This window comes from Neovison vison, chromosome 14 (genome assembly GCF_020171115.1).
Source record: "Neovison vison isolate M4711 chromosome 14, ASM_NN_V1, whole genome shotgun sequence".
Classification (NCBI taxonomy): domain Eukaryota; kingdom Metazoa; phylum Chordata; class Mammalia; order Carnivora; family Mustelidae; genus Neogale; species Neogale vison.
This window is the reverse complement of record NC_058104.1, coordinates 23,942,365-23,959,403: the sequence shown is the minus strand read 5'-3', so window position 1 is coordinate 23,959,403 and position 17,039 is coordinate 23,942,365. Positions and strand designations below refer to the sequence as shown.

The following is a 17,039-nucleotide window of genomic DNA, read 5'->3' as shown; positions in this document are numbered from 1 at the left end:
CCAGTGATATCCTGCGTGAGGGCTACACAGGGACAGGATCAAAAAGGCTATGCCAGGAAAAGGTCTGGGGTTGCATGTAGGAAGAGACCCTGAGAGTCCCTCTCTTTCTGAGTCCTTGTTCCTAATTACTTGGATTTATTCTAGAACAAGTTTCCCTGAATCCATTCCTCGGAGTATCACCTTCAACCTCACTGCCATTTCTGTACCTCTGACCTATGCAGTCATTTGAGAGCTTGTTAAACTTTGGGGGTCAAATGCAGTCCCATGGCTGCTTTGGTAACTGGTTTTATTGGGATGTCCACTCATCCAGGATTGGCCTCAGAGCTGTGAGCCTGAGACACAGATCCTGTGAGGTCTGGGATCCCAGGGCCGAAAATATTCAGCATCTGGTCCTTGCCAGAAAAAGTTTGCCAACTCTTGATTTTGCTTCATTAAAAAAAAAAAAAAAATCAACATGTGTTTTTGACTTAAATAGACTTAACTTTAAAATGAAACTTTTGGGGTGCCTGGGCAGCTCAGTCAGTTAAGTGTCTGATTCTTGATTTCAGCTCAGGTCATGATCTCGGGTCATAGGATTTGAGCCCCGTGTTGGGTTCCACACTGTGCGTGGAGCCTGCTTAAGATTCTCTCTCTCCCTCTCCCTCTGTGCCTACCCTTCTCCTGCTATTGCTCTTTCTAAAAAAAGAAAAAGAAAGAAAAACTTTTATCACTGCTATGAATTGAAAATCAGCCTCCCTACCTGTGAATGCAAGGACACTGGAGAAAATAAATATAATGAAAGCAAAAGAATATTTTTTATTTCTACCTAGTTGCTCTTTCCTAACTAAAATTTTTTTTTCGCTGTTTGTCATTGTTTCAATTTTTTTTATTGAAGTTTAATTGATGTAGGATATCCTGTTAGTTTCAGGTGGACATCATAGTGCTTCAGTATTGGTATACATTATGAAATAAGTCTAGTTACCATCTGTTGCCAAAGATACTACAAAGTTACTGTGTTCTGTATGTTACATCCACAAGACTTATTTATTTTATAAGTGGAAGTTTGTACCTCTTAATCCCCTTTGCCTGTTTTGTCCCCGCCGTTCTCCCCCTTCTAACCAAATTTTGAGTTGTGACCTGAGCACTCTTTCTTTAGAAGGATAAGATTCTTTCAGTCATTCAGCAGGTCATTATTGAGCACCAGCTGTATGCCAGGCATTAAAGGGCTCTTGCCCTTTTGGGACTTGCTCGGTGCCTAGTGCTGTCCTAGGCATTTCATCTGTGCGCATTTGTTAGACTCTATAGCCCTATGAGGTATGTACCATCATCCCCTTTATCAGATAGGTAAACTGAGACACAGAGAGGCTGAGAAATCTGTGAAAGTTACACAACTAAAGAGGGTGTTAGGGGCTGGATTGTGGTCCCCACAACTCATACAATGTAGTCCTAACCCCCAGTACCCCACAATGTGCCTCTATTTGAAGATAAGGTCTTTAGAAAGGTAGTTAACATTAAAACGAGGCTGTTAGGGTGGTTCCTATTCCAATCTGATGGGCATTCTCTTAAGAGGAGATGGAGGCACAGACACACACACAGGGACGATGATGTCAAGACTCAGGAAGAAGATGGCCATCAACAAGCCAAAGAGAGAGGCCTCAGGAAACACCAACCCTGCTGACACCTTGATCTTGGACCTCCAGCCTCCAGAACGGTGAGGTGGTCAATTTCTGTTGTTCAAGCGACACAGTCTGTAGTAGTTGGGGTGGCCCGAGCTGACTCACACGGAGGTGCAGAGCCCAGGTGTAACCAAGCTCCATCTGTAGGTGCTGAAGGCATCCTAGCACCCAACTGAGATTCTCTCCTTGTGGTTATCAGAGAGACTGAAGAGGACTTTGAAAGAGAATAGCATTCTTACTCCATAACTTAATGGTATTTATTCTATGCCTATGTATTGCCTGAAACCATCTCCCTGACTGCCAGAGTACGTGCTTCTTGCTTTGGGGACTATAAAGCTGATCAGTTAGGACCAGCTTGAGTCCATGACAGCCCATGGGCCCAGGATGCCCAGAGGTCAGCTCTCCTAGACTCTCAAGCATCTTGAGACTCCTCAGGTCAATGCTTGGCTCTACTGATTTGCTTGAACTTTTTTTTTTTTTTTAAGACTTCATTTACTTATTTGAGAGAGAGAGAGAGAGAGTGGGGTCGGGGGGTTACAAAGGAAGAAGGAGAGAGAAACTCTTAAGCAGACTCTGTGCTGAGCATGGAGCCAGAAGTGGGGCTTGATCCCACAACCCTGAGATCACAAACTGATTCCAGCTCACTGAGTGATCCTGGGCAAGCCTTGGGCATCCATTCTAGAATCTTCCAACTCCTTCTCCGAGGATCAGCTACCTTTCCAAGATTAAAAGACAGCTCTTCAGAGTGTCTGTCCTTTCTTTGGAAGAACACTGACCTTACCCTCTGACCACTGGTCTGTCTTTACTTCCTTAATACCAGCTGCCACAACTTATAATTATATGTTTGTTTCTTCACTTGTTTATCTCAGGGTTCCATCACCAAACTGTACCCTCCACTGGGTCAGGAACCATGTCATTTTCACTGACCTGTGTGTTTCATTCATCTCTCAGCACCCAGCACAGAGCCTGGCCCTCAGTAGGCCCTCAGTAAGCGGTTGTTGGATGAAGAAATGAGGATAGCAATGCTTCTGAAATTTAACACCCATGTGATTCCCCTGGAAAGTTTTTTTTAAATGCAGATTCTGATTCCCTGAGTGGGTAGGGCCTGAGCATTTTTCAAGGGTTCTCAAGGGATGCTGCTGGTCTGTAGATCATGCCTTGGGGAGTGATGTCATAGGTAAAGTCTCTCTCTCCTACCACCCCCTGTCCCCTTTCTCATTGCTCAACTTCTGAGGAGAGGCGTCTGGTGTTTCAGAAGCAAGGAAGGGGCTCCTGAAGCCCAAGAAAGCATTCATAAGGTAGGAGGAGAAATTTCAAGGAGCTCAGAACTAACAAAGCTTCATAGGCATACCTGAGAATGGCATAGCTCACTTTCAGAGGTATCCAGTGTACCTGATCTTGAAGTCTGAACAGAGATGGTCCCACTCTGGGTCTCTCCCTGCAAGGTGATAGGTTAAGCCCCGCCTCACCAGGTTGCCTCCCTTCTCAATGCAAAGCTCACTATATCCAGCCACCAGCGTAAAGCACCTGGCCTGGCTGTCCCAGGGATGGGTCCTCCACACTGCCATGGCAACAATATCTGGTCTCCACCCTACCCGTGGACCCAACCAGCGCCCTCTCTGGACACAGAAAGGTACAGCAGTAGGACAAGGTAGTTCCGTTGAACCAATGGGGTTCCCTAGGGGCTCACATTGGTGGGAAGGTAAGGTGGCCCTCCACCAGCCAAGAGGGTAACTCACCACACATCCCTAGTGTTAAATTGGATGCTCCGGGACTTTGACCATGTTTGTTTAAAGGACTAATACAGTGTTAAAACGTGGTCCACAGCACTGGTATCAGAGTCACTTTGTGGTTGGGGAGCTGGGAAGGATCTTGCAAAATATGCAGACACACTCCACCCCAGACCTCCTGTTCCAGTGCCTTTGGAAGCAGGGCCCAGGAATTTCCATGGTTCATAGGCTCCCCAGATGATTCATAGGTGCTTTCGCCTTTCAAAGTCTCTGGGCTCATATATTTGTCTCCTCCTCAGTCTGTATACATGATTTTTATTTCCTTTTGTGTCAGCTCTATTGTTGCGTCTTTGATCGTAAGCCCATAAGCCACCTAACCCCTTTGGAAGTCAGAGAGTAGAGTAAATACACCAGCCTTTATACGCGACTAGGTGTCCTAGGGAGTCACCCTGCCCCTTTGATGCTCCTCTTGCCAGCGAACCCGCCATCCCAGTGCAGCCCACATAGAAGCAACCCAGTGAACCCTTCCCTATTACACATCAAGCCAACTGGTCCCCTGAGACCAGCCCGTCTTTGCAGTCCATATTGGCACCAGCAAATACTCCAGTGAGCCAAACCATGTCCTACACGCTCAGCCATTTCTTCTGAGCCCTAGACTCTTCAGGCTTCTCTATGATGATATTTGCCTTACACATGTCCCCAAAGGGATATCCGAGTCCCCTCTGGCTCATTCTCCTAGACCCAGAGCTATTCTAAAGTGTGAGTGCAGTCTTTCATTCCACGTCCCTATCCTTTCTCACCTCATAATGTCTTTTCTTGAGCCCATGCTGGCTCCTTCCACACAGCAGTCAGGCCGACCATGTCATTGCTTTTTTTGTGTTAGTTTCAAGCAACTGTATTGAAGAAAAATACCTCATTTACTAGCAGAGTTATTGGCTGATCATTCCCCATTGGGAACTTGCCTCATTGATTCGATGCTGTATTAGACAGCGTATTGGAAGATAGATTAGCTAAGGGCACCAAGCCTCCTCTAACAATTTACATGAAAATTTCAGAATATCTTGAGACTTTATTTTAGAATACAAAGGGTGTTTGACTTCTAATTTCCGTTCTCTGTGGAGCAAGAACAGGCCTTCCATTTATGGACATGCATAAAATACTTCACTGTTCTGTGCATGCTATAAATTCAATACTAATTCTCGAGCCACATCAGATTATGACTACAAAGTATATCATGTAGCCCCAAATCTCCAATGCAGAAGGCTTAAACCAGAGTGGGTACCACTAGAATAACTCCTTCCTTCAATGTGACACACACGAACACCCATCTCCCCCCCCACACACAGAACAGGGAGGACGAGCCCCTTCACTTCTTTCCACCACAGCTGGAATGAAGCCCCCAGTCCTACCTTAGCCCCACTGCTTTCCACAACCTCAACCTTGCTTCCCCCTTTCTAGCCACGCTGGCTTCTTTCAGATCCTCCCACCCAACCACAGTGCCTTTGAACTTGTTGCTTCCTCTCCCTGGGGCCCTCTCCCTTCTCTTTTGCCAAGCCAACTCCTGGGTCTCTTCAGATCTCAGGTCAAAGCTCTGGCACTACTTCCTCAAGGAAGCCCTCCCTGATAACCCTGCCTAGGTCAAATCCCCTTCCTGCAGGCTCTCTGAGCACTGTCTACCCCTTCCTTCATCACATGCTTGTCACGCCAGCAGTTCACATTTAGTTGAGTGATTACTTAGTTCATCAACTCAGTATAGTTACGGTGACTGTGCACCCCAGGCTTCCTGGGACAGTTTTGATCAATTTATGATTATTGTCCCATTGAAATTATTAATAGCACCCTCTTTGCTCTCCAAAGTGTCTTATTTTGGATGGTAAGTCACATGGCCGTCCCCGTGGTAGCCACCCCACCAGACTGTGTGCTCCATGAGGACCAGACCTTTGCTTGTTTCTGCTCATCACTGTGCTCCCAGCACCTGGCTCCAGATAACCAGACAGATCCTGCATGGCTATTTGTGGCTTACCCTTGAGAATGATACAGCATCGCTTCCACCATATTCAGTTGGTAGACTGGATGCCCATCAGTGAGCCCACGCTCTCAATGGACCTGAGTATCAGAGAAATTGCAAAGACGTTTTAAAACTACCACCTATCTGCAAGGATTTGAATTTTGTTAATTTATTCATCAAATATTTCTTGGTTCCAGGGTTCCTGCCTCTTGTCACATAGTTTGGGCAAGGCACAAGGCTTCCTACTGAGAGGCAGGTCCTCCCAGCCACGTGCCTGGCTTGGGGTTGTGTCTGCTTAGAGAAAGGGGCGTGTTTTGGTTTGGTTTTTCCTTTGCACAAAGGTGACATCTTTGTGCCAAGCTGTCTGCACCAAAAGGATGCCTTTTTCTAAGTCATTGGTTCAGAAGAAGAGGCTTTTTCAAATTTTCATAAAGGCGCTGTAAAGACCAACAGAAACCCAGATTCATCCCCCACTATGTGTCAGACGATCACAAAAGCCCTGGGCAAAATAGAGATTTCCTAAGGAGCTTGAGTTCTGTTGGGGGAATGAAGACAATGAGTGCAAATTGTGCATAGACAAAAATTTAAAAAAAAAAAAATCACAGACTGTAAACAGGGTTATGGGGGAAAACCCATCTGCTGACCCCCTACTCTGGGCTGTTTGCTGGAGGCAGAGGCCAGAGTCTGGAGATGAAGCTGCTTTCCCAGGGCCACCAGCACTCAGGGTATGTCCTGCAGCTGAGGGACCAAAAAGAGCAAACAGAAATGGGCTGTGTCCAAAAAATTTGAATCCCACATAAGGAGGGAATTCCCAGGCTGTTCAGAGTGTAAGTTCAAGCTCCAGAGTTTCGGTACCTTCCTGTCCAGAGTACGGGAATGGACAAGATTTTCTACGTCTCCTCCCTCCTCAGTTGTCATTCTTTGAATCTGGGACTAGAGCACCATGAGTGGTGTGTGTGTGTGTGTGTGTGTGTGTGTGTGTGTGAGAGAGAGAGAGAGACTTCCACTGGAAAGAGAAGACATCCTTACTTCCCCATAACCAAAGCCCATACCTGAGTCATGAGACTGGGGTTGCCTGGTGGGGCAGAGGGGTACTTAGCTTGGGGGAATGTTTCCGTGGGCTTACAGCTTAAGTGACAACTGCCCCCCCCAACATACATACACACGCAGACACAGACACAAAGATATCCAGGAATCTTAGGAAGAAATACAACACAAAACCTGTATCCTGTCAAGCAGCGTAATGAAGAGAACAGATCAGTGTTGGTTAGAAAGTTCCATGAGACCACGTGTTCTTTGATTCGCTTATTCAACACAGTATTCCCAGGGCCTCAAGCGGTGTCTGGCGCATGGGACATTCACACCTTGTGTATACTTGAAATGAGTGATTGGGAAAATATTATTTCCACGAGCCATTGTTTGGTAGGAAGGAGGGAAGGAAAGGTTTTGTATTTTTTTTTTAATTAAAAATATTTAGAGGGGCACCTGGGTGGCTCAGTGGGTTAAAGTCTCTGCCTTCGGCTCAGGTCATGATCTCAGGGTCCTGGGATCGAGCCCCGCATCGGGCTCTCTGCTCGGCGGGGAGCCTGCTTCCCCCTCTCTCTATGCCTGACTCTCTGCCTGCTTGTGATCTCTCTCTCTCTCTCAATCTGTGTCAAATAAATAAATAAATAAAAATTAAAATTAAAAAAAATTTAGAAAAACACCAAGGATGCTCTCGTACCCTAAAGAATAACATTTATGACCGTGCTTAAGATCCCAGGAAAACTAGGGCGCCTGGGTGGCTCAGTGGGTTAAGCCGCTGCCTTCGGCTCAGGTCATGATCTCAGGGTCCTGGGATAGAGTCCCACATCGGGCTCTCTGCTCAGCAGGGAGCCTGCTTCCCTCTCTCTCTGCCAGCCTCTCTGCTTACCTGTGATCTCTCTCTGTCAAATAAATAAATAAAATATTTAAAAAAAAAAAAAAAAGATCCCAGGAAAACTAGAGCACACCCTGCGACGCTATTAACAACTGGTGCTCTTATCTCCTTTGCCTTTTCTGTTTTAAACTGGACTCCATTGTTGCAGAAGATGGTCCAGGAGAGCCAGCCTTGGCATGTGGCGAGACACTGAATGGCTTTCTTCTGTGACGTGCCAAGAACATCCCACGGGACTACCTGGGCTCCGGATGTTTGGGTGGTGATGATGCTAGCGGGGGGGAGAGCAATCCCCCCCCCCGCCACTTCCTGTTAAGCTTTCTGGTTGTACTTTGGGGATATTCAAATGTGGGGGGGCTCCCACACTCTGGCCCTCTGGTGCCAAACCTCCTGGGGGAAACTGGGGCCAACAGTGAAGCAGCCAGAGGCTTTGGGGCTGAGTGCCAGACACTGCCTTCGTGGGGAAAACCCAGACCCAACCCCTATAGGTGTGTTGTGCTCACTGAACATTTGCATTCATGAAACACGTGGTGTCTTGAAAAGACATGAAAGCCCATTATGATACGGTTATGGGCCGTATCTCCAGAGGTTTGGAAATGCCGCGATGCCCCCTCTGACTTTGACCATAGTCGAATCTCTCTGTCCGAAGGGAAAGGGGCAATATTTGTACCGCGACTCGCAGGAGGTTTTATGGCTGGGAAGAGCAATGAGATCCAGAGCTCGGAGCTGTCATTGGAGGCCTCAGGCATGGGGCGGGTGTGGGGAGCAGGCTCTTGTTTCTCTGCTGGAAACCATTCTCTCCACCCCGCCCTTGCCTGGTCTGTGGAGGTGGGCGACAAGGAGGAAATGGGCTCTCAAGAGAGTGTATTTCTCAGATCCCACTCCAGGAACTCAGGTCCCCTGGGTCTTTGTAGAGCAGCACTAGTGGCTTTCCCAGCTGTCTCTCTCATGGTAAGATGGGCAGCCGGCTGATCTCAGCCTAGAAGGGCTGATGGCAGGGTATTTGGTTAGCGAAGGTTGTGGGGAGGTCTTGGCCCAACAGTAGTGGCCTGCCGCCTTCATGCTTGGAATTTTCCCTGGGTCTGAGGTCCTGCTTCTGGAAGAGGGGCCAAGAGAAAATGTAGCTTGTGAGCTCTATGGTCGTGCTTGCTGCTTTCTGACCTCCAGAGGTGTATAGAGCTGTAAGCCAAGGTCAAAGATAAGAGTTGGACCCTGGGAGACGAAGTGATTTGCCAGGATAACATGGCCAGTGGGAGATTTTTTTTTTTTTTTTTTCCTGCTTGGCTCTGTGACTTGCTTTGCACATGAAATGTGAGCATGCAGATGGTTTTATTAGGCAGTGTGTGCTTTGTCCCCATATCTTCCCACCTCTCTGAGACCAGCAATGGTCCCCATAGTGGTTGCTCCATCAGCCTGCTGCTGGAAGTCAAGATGATACAGGCACATGGGCCCAATCAACCCGTAATGCACATAGAGGATACAGCACTACCTCTGTTGCAAGCCAGAGATCATGGGGTCATTTGTTACCATGGCATCTCCCAGCCTATCCTGACCGATACAAAGATCACAACCAGAACCCTGTCCCTCCACATCCGAGGTGGCGGATATTAAGTCTTTTCTTCGCGTGTTAGTTATCTATTCCAGCCTGACAAATTATCCCCAAGCATAGAAGCCTAAAGCCACACGTGTGTATTAACTCAGAGTCTCTCTGTGGGTTAGGGATCGGGCATGACTTAACCGGGTTCTTTGCCCCAGAGTTTCTCAGAAGGTTTCCGTCAGGGTGTTGGCCAGATTTGGGGTCTCACCTGGAGGGTCAGCTGGGGAAGGGTCTTCTTCCAGGTACCCGTGGTTGTTGGCAGCACTCTGGTCCTCAGGGGCTGGGGAGCTGAAGGCCTCAATTCCTAGCTGGCTGTTGGCCAGAGCCGTCCTCGGTTTTTTAGCCCATGGGCCTCTCTAACGTGCTCCTTGCTTCATGGAAGCACGCGAGCATAGAAGGCAAGAGACGGTCTGCTAGCAGGACAGAAGTCACAGTTCTTCTAACCTACTCACAGAAGTGACATCCATTGTGTTTGTCTTATGAAGCCACGTGTGTGTCCCGCCGGCTCTCCAGGGGAGGGGGTTACACAAGGGGTTTGAGCTCCCGGGGGAGGCCGGATCCTGTGGGGCTGCCCTAGCGGCCTATCCACCAGTTTGTTTTTGAAGGAAATATTGATTGATTGGGAGTTAGAGACCCCACCCCCACCCCGCGCCGGCCATCTGTCAAATTTAAACAGGCCCGCCAACCAAAAGCAGATTTCGATGGTCAGATCACATTCGTGTTTGATCCATTCCCATCCTAACTTTCTGGATTGAGGTCATTTTCTTTCAGGTCTCGATCCTTCTTGACAAAAGCCCACACGTTCTCCATGACCTACCCTGCTGCAGCCCCTAGTCCTTCCCTGTAAGAACAGAGTCAACAGAAGTGGTAGAACCTTAAAACCTTCCAGCCAGAAAGGACACACCAGAGATGACAGAGTTCACAGGAGACCTTGTCTCCTCTACCCCGACCCCCAACCTCCAGCCTTTTCTTATGCAGTTACTGCTATGAACCGACCAACCATGAGGCTTCGACGACGCACACAACAGCAGACAGGCGTTTCTCATTCATGTGTCTGCAGCTTGGCTGGAGGAGCTCTGTGTCCAGGATGGAAGTTCTGCAGGTCATTGAGGGGAGCTCTGCTCCCCAAATCTTTCATTTTTCTGGGAATAGCGGGCCTCCTGGATGTATATTCTGCTTATGGAAAGGGCAGGAACATAAGAAGGCAAGCCCTGGTGCCTAAGCACATTCCCAGCCTTTGCCTGCATGTCCTGTCTGCTGAGAATCCCTTTGGCCAAAGCCTGTCAATGGTGTAGCTCAAGGTCAAGTGGGGGGGATGTATGCTCTGCTGGTTGTGAGGCTGGGGAAGTCAATGCAGCAGACGCTTATTCCCCTCCCCATCCCTCCCTGTACCGCATTGAGGTTTCAAGGTTATGGAAGCACCTGGAATGGAAACGCAAGTGGGTAAAGGCAGGTCTCTGCCTCGAGTCTCACTGGAGAGAAAGGACTGTATTTAGAGAAACCGAACAATGTGGCACAGGCAACAGGTGATCACAGGCAGGCTAGGTGGGGCTCTGGAGTGGCTTTGGGAACAATAGAGAGGAGCAGTGGATCCACTCCTTTCTCTGGGTCCTGGAGAGGCTCTCTGGTGTCTGGCCAGGTTCTTCCCACCGCGAGGCACGCCCTAATGGGCGCGCGCAGGGGAGGTGGTTTGGATGATAACGATATGGGGTGGAGGCACCTCCTACCTTTGAATCAAAGTGAGAGCCAGTTTCCCTTTCCTGGTGATCTTACAACGATTCTGAGAACAAGGGGAGTCTCCTTCTGGGCTAGCGAGTCCCCGATACCTCCCAGGCTGGCTGATAGATCCCAGGTTCACGGACCCTTTCAGGCTACAAGATTTGGCTAGGATATACTAACATTGTTTTTTTGGGGGGGGGGAGGGGGGACGGTAATGTTTATGTCTGTTAAGCTTGTCCTCTCTGGTGAATGGCACGGGTGTCCTGTTTACTGGGATGTTATAGGGCTTCCTTTTGAAATAAATATAGCTAAATAAACAGAGTTGATTTAAAGAAAAAAAAATAAGTGAATGCTTGTTCACGCGCCATGTCTGATAGGGCAACAGGGCAGGAATGACGGCTTGGCCATGGTTAGTGTTTGGTAAATAGTGATGTGGTGGGAACAGAAGAGTGGGGCTTGCCCCTGTCCCTTTGGGTTCAAATCCACCCTCCACGTGTCCCATGGGGCTCTTGGCAAGTGCTTTAAGTAGCTTCTCTCCTTCAGTTTCTTCATGTGTTATATCGAAGGTAATGTTTGCAAAGTGATAGGACACAGTAAACACTCCCCAGAGGGTAGAAACACACCTGCCCCAGTCCTTACCTGGACTGTCCATTCTGGAAGAGGCTTCTGAGTTCCCTCTGTCCTCCAGGGGGCCATGGGACAGCAGGTTGCGCTGCCCCTGCTGGTGCATGGGCCCCTGACCTGAGCCTCTTCTGCAACAGCCAGACCCCATTCCCCTTCCCTTTTATTTTTTTTTATTTTTTTCTTAAGATTTTATTTATTTATTTGACAGACAGAGATCACAAGTAGGCAGAGAAGCAGGCAGATAGAGAGGAAGGGAAGCAGGCTCCCTGCTAAGCAGAGAGCCCCATGTGGGACTCGATCCCAGGATCCTGAGATCATGACCTGAGCCGAAGGCAGAGGCTTAACCCACTGAGCCACCCAGGCGCCCTCCCCTTCCCTTTTAAAGGCAGGGTCTCAGTTCAGATGACTGTCTTTCCGGCCCTGCTCCAGCCCTCCAGAAAGTCCCCTGCCTGGGGGATGGCGGCCTTGAGCAGCCAGTAAGTTCCAGAATTCACAGAGAGATAACAGATCAGCCACTGGAGCAGCTGGGGAACCTCAGAACCTTGGGGGATGGGGTGGCCCTTTAGAGGGGGACCCGGATATCCTAAGGATCTCTAATTTTCACCCAGGGAGACTTTTCCCATGCAGAGCTTCCCAACAGGATTGAAAAAAGAGAGGCATCAGACTATTTATTTTTAAAGATTTTAATTATTTGTCTGAGAGAGTAGAGAGCACAAGCAGGGACAGAGGCAGGGTGAGGGAGAAGCAGGCTCCCTCCAGAGCAAGGAGCCAAAAGCAGGGCTCGATCCCAGGAGTCAGGACCTGAGCGGAAGGCAGCTGCCCAGCCATCTGAGCCACCCCTGTGTCCTGCACCAGCCAGTTTAAACATGGCATTCCAGCCCCACCAGCTAGTGCACAATGAATTAGTTACTTCCTAAAGGTGTTTCTGATTCTCTCTTCTGTAGCACCATCTTCTGCCTTGTATTTTGGGGTGTATCCATATAGCATTAACCTGTTAAATTAAAAGCTTAAAATACACTGTCCCGTTGTGGCCCGGTTTTGGAATTTCTTCACTTTTTCCATATACTGACCGCTGCCTCCACGGATGGGGCTTCGGTCCCTCTGGCCTCCTTCCCCATCCTTCCCGCCCCCCGCCCCAAGAACCTCCAGAGCACATGAATCCTCTCGGTTTCCAAATGGAGAAACTGAGGCGGGACACGTGAAAGACAGGATCACGAAGAAGAGCGCCCGAGAAGGGGTCTGAAGCAGGGAGTCGGATTCCAGAACCCTACTTCTTCACCCTTACGGGAAGGAAGGGAAGAGAAGAAAGGGGGAGCCTTGGGACCAGGGAGGGGAGGGAGTGGAAACCCGTCAACGAGGGCGCGGGGGAGAGACTCCTGGCTCCAAGCAGCGGCGCTTTTCTCCCTCTTTCCCCAACCCCGCGACAGACTCCGCCCCAAACTTGGCGCGAGGAAAGCGGGGAGGCGGCAAGGGGGGACCGGGGGCGCTCCCGGGGCTGCGGCCTTTCCCGCCAGCGTCCCCCTCCCGCCTGCCGCCGTCCCTCCCCCTCGGCTCTCCCTGCCCCTGACATCACGCCCCGGGAGGCGGGATCCGGGAAGGAGGGGACTCGGGGAGGAGGCTCCGCGCCACGGCGAGGGAGGAGGGAGAGCGCGCAGTCCCAGCCCAGAGCTTCAAAACAGCCCGGTGGCCGCGCGTCGCGCCCCAGCCCGTCCGTCCGTCCAGCCACCAGCGCCCGGTGAGTGGGGTTCGCCCTCCTCGCGTGGCGCGCGCAGGGCGCGGGGCGCGGGGGCCACGTCGGGGGGCTGCGAGCAGCGTGCGCCCTGGGGAGCGGGCCGCGAACCCCCGCACCCACGGAGCGAGGTCTCTGCCTTTGGGGGGGAGGGGGTAGGGAGGAGCCGAGGCCCATCCGTACCGAAAACCCGCCGGTTCTCCGCCAGACGACCAGGGCGCGGACGTCCCCCCACCACTGCGCCGAGTTCGCCCCGGACCCCGAATTCCACCTCCCTACCCCCGGACTGCTTCCTGCGCCTTTTGCGCCGAGGCGGGCGGGAAAAAAGTTTCGGGAGGAGTCAGGGCGGCTCCCCTCGCCCCCGCCAGCCGCGCTCCGAGGGCTCTGGGAGTCCAGGGCAGTCCGGCGTCGCGGGAAGGTCCTGGGCACCTCGACGCAGGGTCCCCGGCCTCACGGAGCAGACGGGACCGGTGGGTCCCCTCCTCGGCCCCGTCGGCGGCTCCGTTGCGCCCCCCAGCGATGAGGAGCAACTTCCTTAGGTCTGGAGCGCTGGAGGAGCCTGTGGGCGCCGCTGGGATGACTGATTCTCGCCCCCCACTCTGGTTGGGGTTGGGGGGTGTTTGAAGACCCCACACGTGGATTCCAGAGAAAGGGGAGGCCAGAGCTCGTGTATAGAGGGACTATACACTCTCCAAATCCAGGGTCCTAAACTTCACCCCAGGGAGATCCTAATTTGGGGCTGGCAGGGGAACATAACCAGGGGCCAGTGGAGGGTACTTGGATAGGACAGACACCCCGCAGGGCAAAGAACCCAACACCTTATTTTGGAATGAGGCAGACAGCCCAGTTTCAGGTTTGGGAAAAGCTTCACTACATCCTCCCAAAGATGTGGGGGTGGGGGGCGGTGGATCTTTACCCTTGGCTGTGTCTGCTGTGGAGAGACCAGCCTGAAAAGGGATGGACAGAAGTGAAGGGTTTGAAAAACCTGCAGCCCAGATCCTGTGTGATCCCGCGGATGGCACTGAGGAGGGCACATTCGTAGGGACAGAAACAGAAACTACAGGTTACCAGGGCCTGGGGCAGGGGGTGGGGAGTTGCTTACTTGGTCTGGAGTTTTTGTTGGGTGAGAACATTTGGGATGTAGAGAGAGATGATGGTTACGTGACATTTTCGATGTATTTAATGTACATGAAATCTACAATTACAGGTGGTTAAATGATTGATAGGTTATGTATATTATACCACAATTAAAATAAAAAAAAGAAGTCTCCAGTGCCCTCCCTGCTTCCATCTGAATTAGTGAGGAGTCCCAGAGGTACTGACTGCTGCAGGTCACCTCTGCCCAGAATTTGGCCTCAGTATAAGGAAGTGGAAGGAGGCTGAGGAGGGGGCAGGAGCCCGGGTTCCCCCAGGAGCCGAGAAGGGACCAAGATGATAACCAAAGCGAATGGAGCATTTGCAGGGCCCCTGGCAGTGTGCAGGGCGCCCACACTCTCCCCTTCTGGAAGCCTCACCCAGCTGCCTCCATCCCCACTCCCAGGTGGCAGGTGGGGAGAGCCAGGCCAGAGACATGAAGTCAGTTTCTCAGGATCACTGAGCCAGTAAGTACCAAGAGCCAGACTTTGAACCCACCCCCATCAGCCTCTCCCCAAGCCTTCCCTTTATCCACCTGGCAGTGCCCTGGTGGGCTTCCTGGAATGCGGGGGAGAAACTTCTGGAGAAACCAGGGCCCAGATGCCCAGGGGGGGCCTTGGCAGATGCCAAGCCCACAGCGGAGGGAGGGGCATGGGGGTGGCAGGAAGGAGCCAAACCTGTTTTCCCACTGAGGGATTTGTGATCCTCGGCCTCCACCCCTGCCAGGAATTGGGGAGTGGGAGTGAGAGTCTGAGAGCCGGCCACATAGCCTGGAGCCCCCTCTGCCCCCAAAGCGGGGAAACTGAGATCCATGTAAGACCTGGAGACGGGTGTTGGTGGTGGAAGGCACAGAGGTGGCCAGCCTGGTGGGGACGCTCTGGGGCGGCTGCTGCAGCACCCCGCCCAGGCTGGGGGAGAGGTGGCACCATGTCTGGCTGGCGTGGTCCCGCGTCCGTGGCACAGCTCACGAGGGGCAAGCAGGGCCCCCGGCATGTGACTGTAAGCGCAGGACATATCCGCTTGGTCACCGCACCCCGCACACACGCGTGTTTTATAAGGCCCTTTCTTCCTGGAGTGGGAGCAAAAGTTTTGCCTAGGTTTCCTTTCTCTGCCTTGCCTGTGCTATTCCAGGCGGAAGCTCAACCCACGTGTGTGTGCGCCCAGACTCTCCATTTTACGGCAACAGGTGATTCAAAGGTTGACTCGACCGGCCGATTTTCATCCCTGGGGACTCTCCTGTCCGGCTCTGCCGCCTTCCGGGTGGATGGGGAGCCCAGCAGAGGCCAGCCCTATGCCACAGTAAACTCGGCCAGACACGACCAGGAGGGGAAGTCTGTCGAGACAAAAATACAGAAATGCCCTTCCAGGCCAGATGGGATGGCGTTGGATTGTGGCCACTGTCCAGCTCCGTGGACAGCTGGGACCTCTGACACAGGCCACGGAGAGCTGCAGAGCAGGGTGGTGGCAGCCATCCCTCAAAGGGGTGACAAAGGGAGGTTGGGGTCCCAGGCGCTGGGACTGGGGAGCAGAACCCTCCTGGAAGAGGCAGGTGAAAGACCGTGACGAGCCTCCTGGGAGGAAAAAGTGGCTCTGGACGCATGACAGGGCTTAGGAAACTAGGCAGTTGGCATCAGCAGCTGGAATTGGGGACAGGAGGCAGCTGGTGCTGTGGACAGACTAGAGGCCTGACTCTTGGAGGTTGGCTTCAGCTCGTCTGGGGAAAGGATGGGGGTGGGGTTCCCAGGGGTGGCGGGAAGATGAGGCTTCCCTCTTTGCCCCAGGAGGGATGGAGTCTGGCTTCCTGCAGGAGTTACCCAAAGAGGGCAAAGAGTGGAGTCGTGTTCAGACGCATCTGGCTTTCGTTAGGGACAGGCCAAGGGGGGAGTCTAAAAATATCAGAGCCCAAGCTGCCACCCAGGGAGAGAAAGTGCTGCGCTAGTAACCTGATACCCGGGGTGGGGGCTGAGGGGGTGTCTCTGACGCAGGAGAACCAGCGGAGCTCTGTTCCAGTCACTTGGGCTCTTCCAGGCAGCCAAGCCTTGGGCGGAGGCCTGGGGTGAGGCCTGGCGGTGAGAGCTCTCTGCATCCAGGCCAGCCATGGGCTAAGATCGGGGGGATTTCAAGGGCATGAGAACCTTAGGAAGTCCCAGTCTGACAATGAGAGACCCACAGTGGTGGGGGGGGTGTCACCGAAGATCACCCAGGAGGTTGGCAGTAGAACCGGGACTATATCTGGATCTAGGGACTCAGTGTCCAGGAGCCCATTGGCTTAGGACTGGTTCTTGGGGTTCCAGGCCAGGTCCCCAGGGTCAGGGTCCCACTTGGGATGCTGGGTTTCCACGCTTACGTACTAATGGGAGCAAGGGGGGCAGGAAGCCGTGCTTAGGCAGTGGGTCACTTCCCACTGGGCACTGGGTCACTCTCGGGCACAGCTGCAGACTCTGGAGATGTTGGCCCATCCTGGGGTAGGATGTAGCGAGGAGGGGGACTGGGGGCGAACCGGCTAAATGAGTCCCTCCCTCTTTCCCATTTGAAGACACTGTTGGTTTTGTTCACGCAGTATCTCATCTACCTAATGAGTCGTCATTAACTAGAATAACTGAATTGCTCTGGCCCTCACCATCCTTGGGAAGCAGGGCTTCTGTTGACCTAAAAGGGAACTGAGGGTGTAGAGGTGGCCCTGGCCCACACTTCCGCCCCCTGTGGACGGGTTGGATGACCTCAGCTTCTAGAAGCTTCCTTGCACTCCTAGGTGTAGAGCTGGGGGAAGGGTCACCAGCGTGACATTCAGCATCAAGGTGATCTGGAGAAATACACACGTGACTTCATCAGCTGTCGCTATGGAGGATGGAGGGATGGACAGTTCCGTCCTTCAGTGCAGACTCCCGTAGAGAAGGCACTTTGAGGACTTCCTGTTCTGACGCTTCT

General features: G+C 52.0%; 1 protein-coding gene across 2 annotated transcripts in view; it reads left to right on the top strand.

Moving 5' to 3' along the window:
- The window catches only part of EMP2 (epithelial membrane protein 2), a 72,995-nt gene that overhangs the window by 30,205 nt on the left and 25,751 nt on the right, over positions 1–17,039 (top strand). Inside the window, exon 1 of one of the 2 annotated variants that reach the window (XM_044233105.1) lies at positions 12,879–12,983. The exons of the other annotated variant lie outside the window; for it this stretch is intronic. The gene's annotated coding sequence lies outside the window, so the exon portion shown is untranslated. Of the gene's footprint in view, positions 1–12,878; positions 12,984–17,039 lie in introns of those variants that run through there. 2 annotated transcript variants of the gene reach the window in all.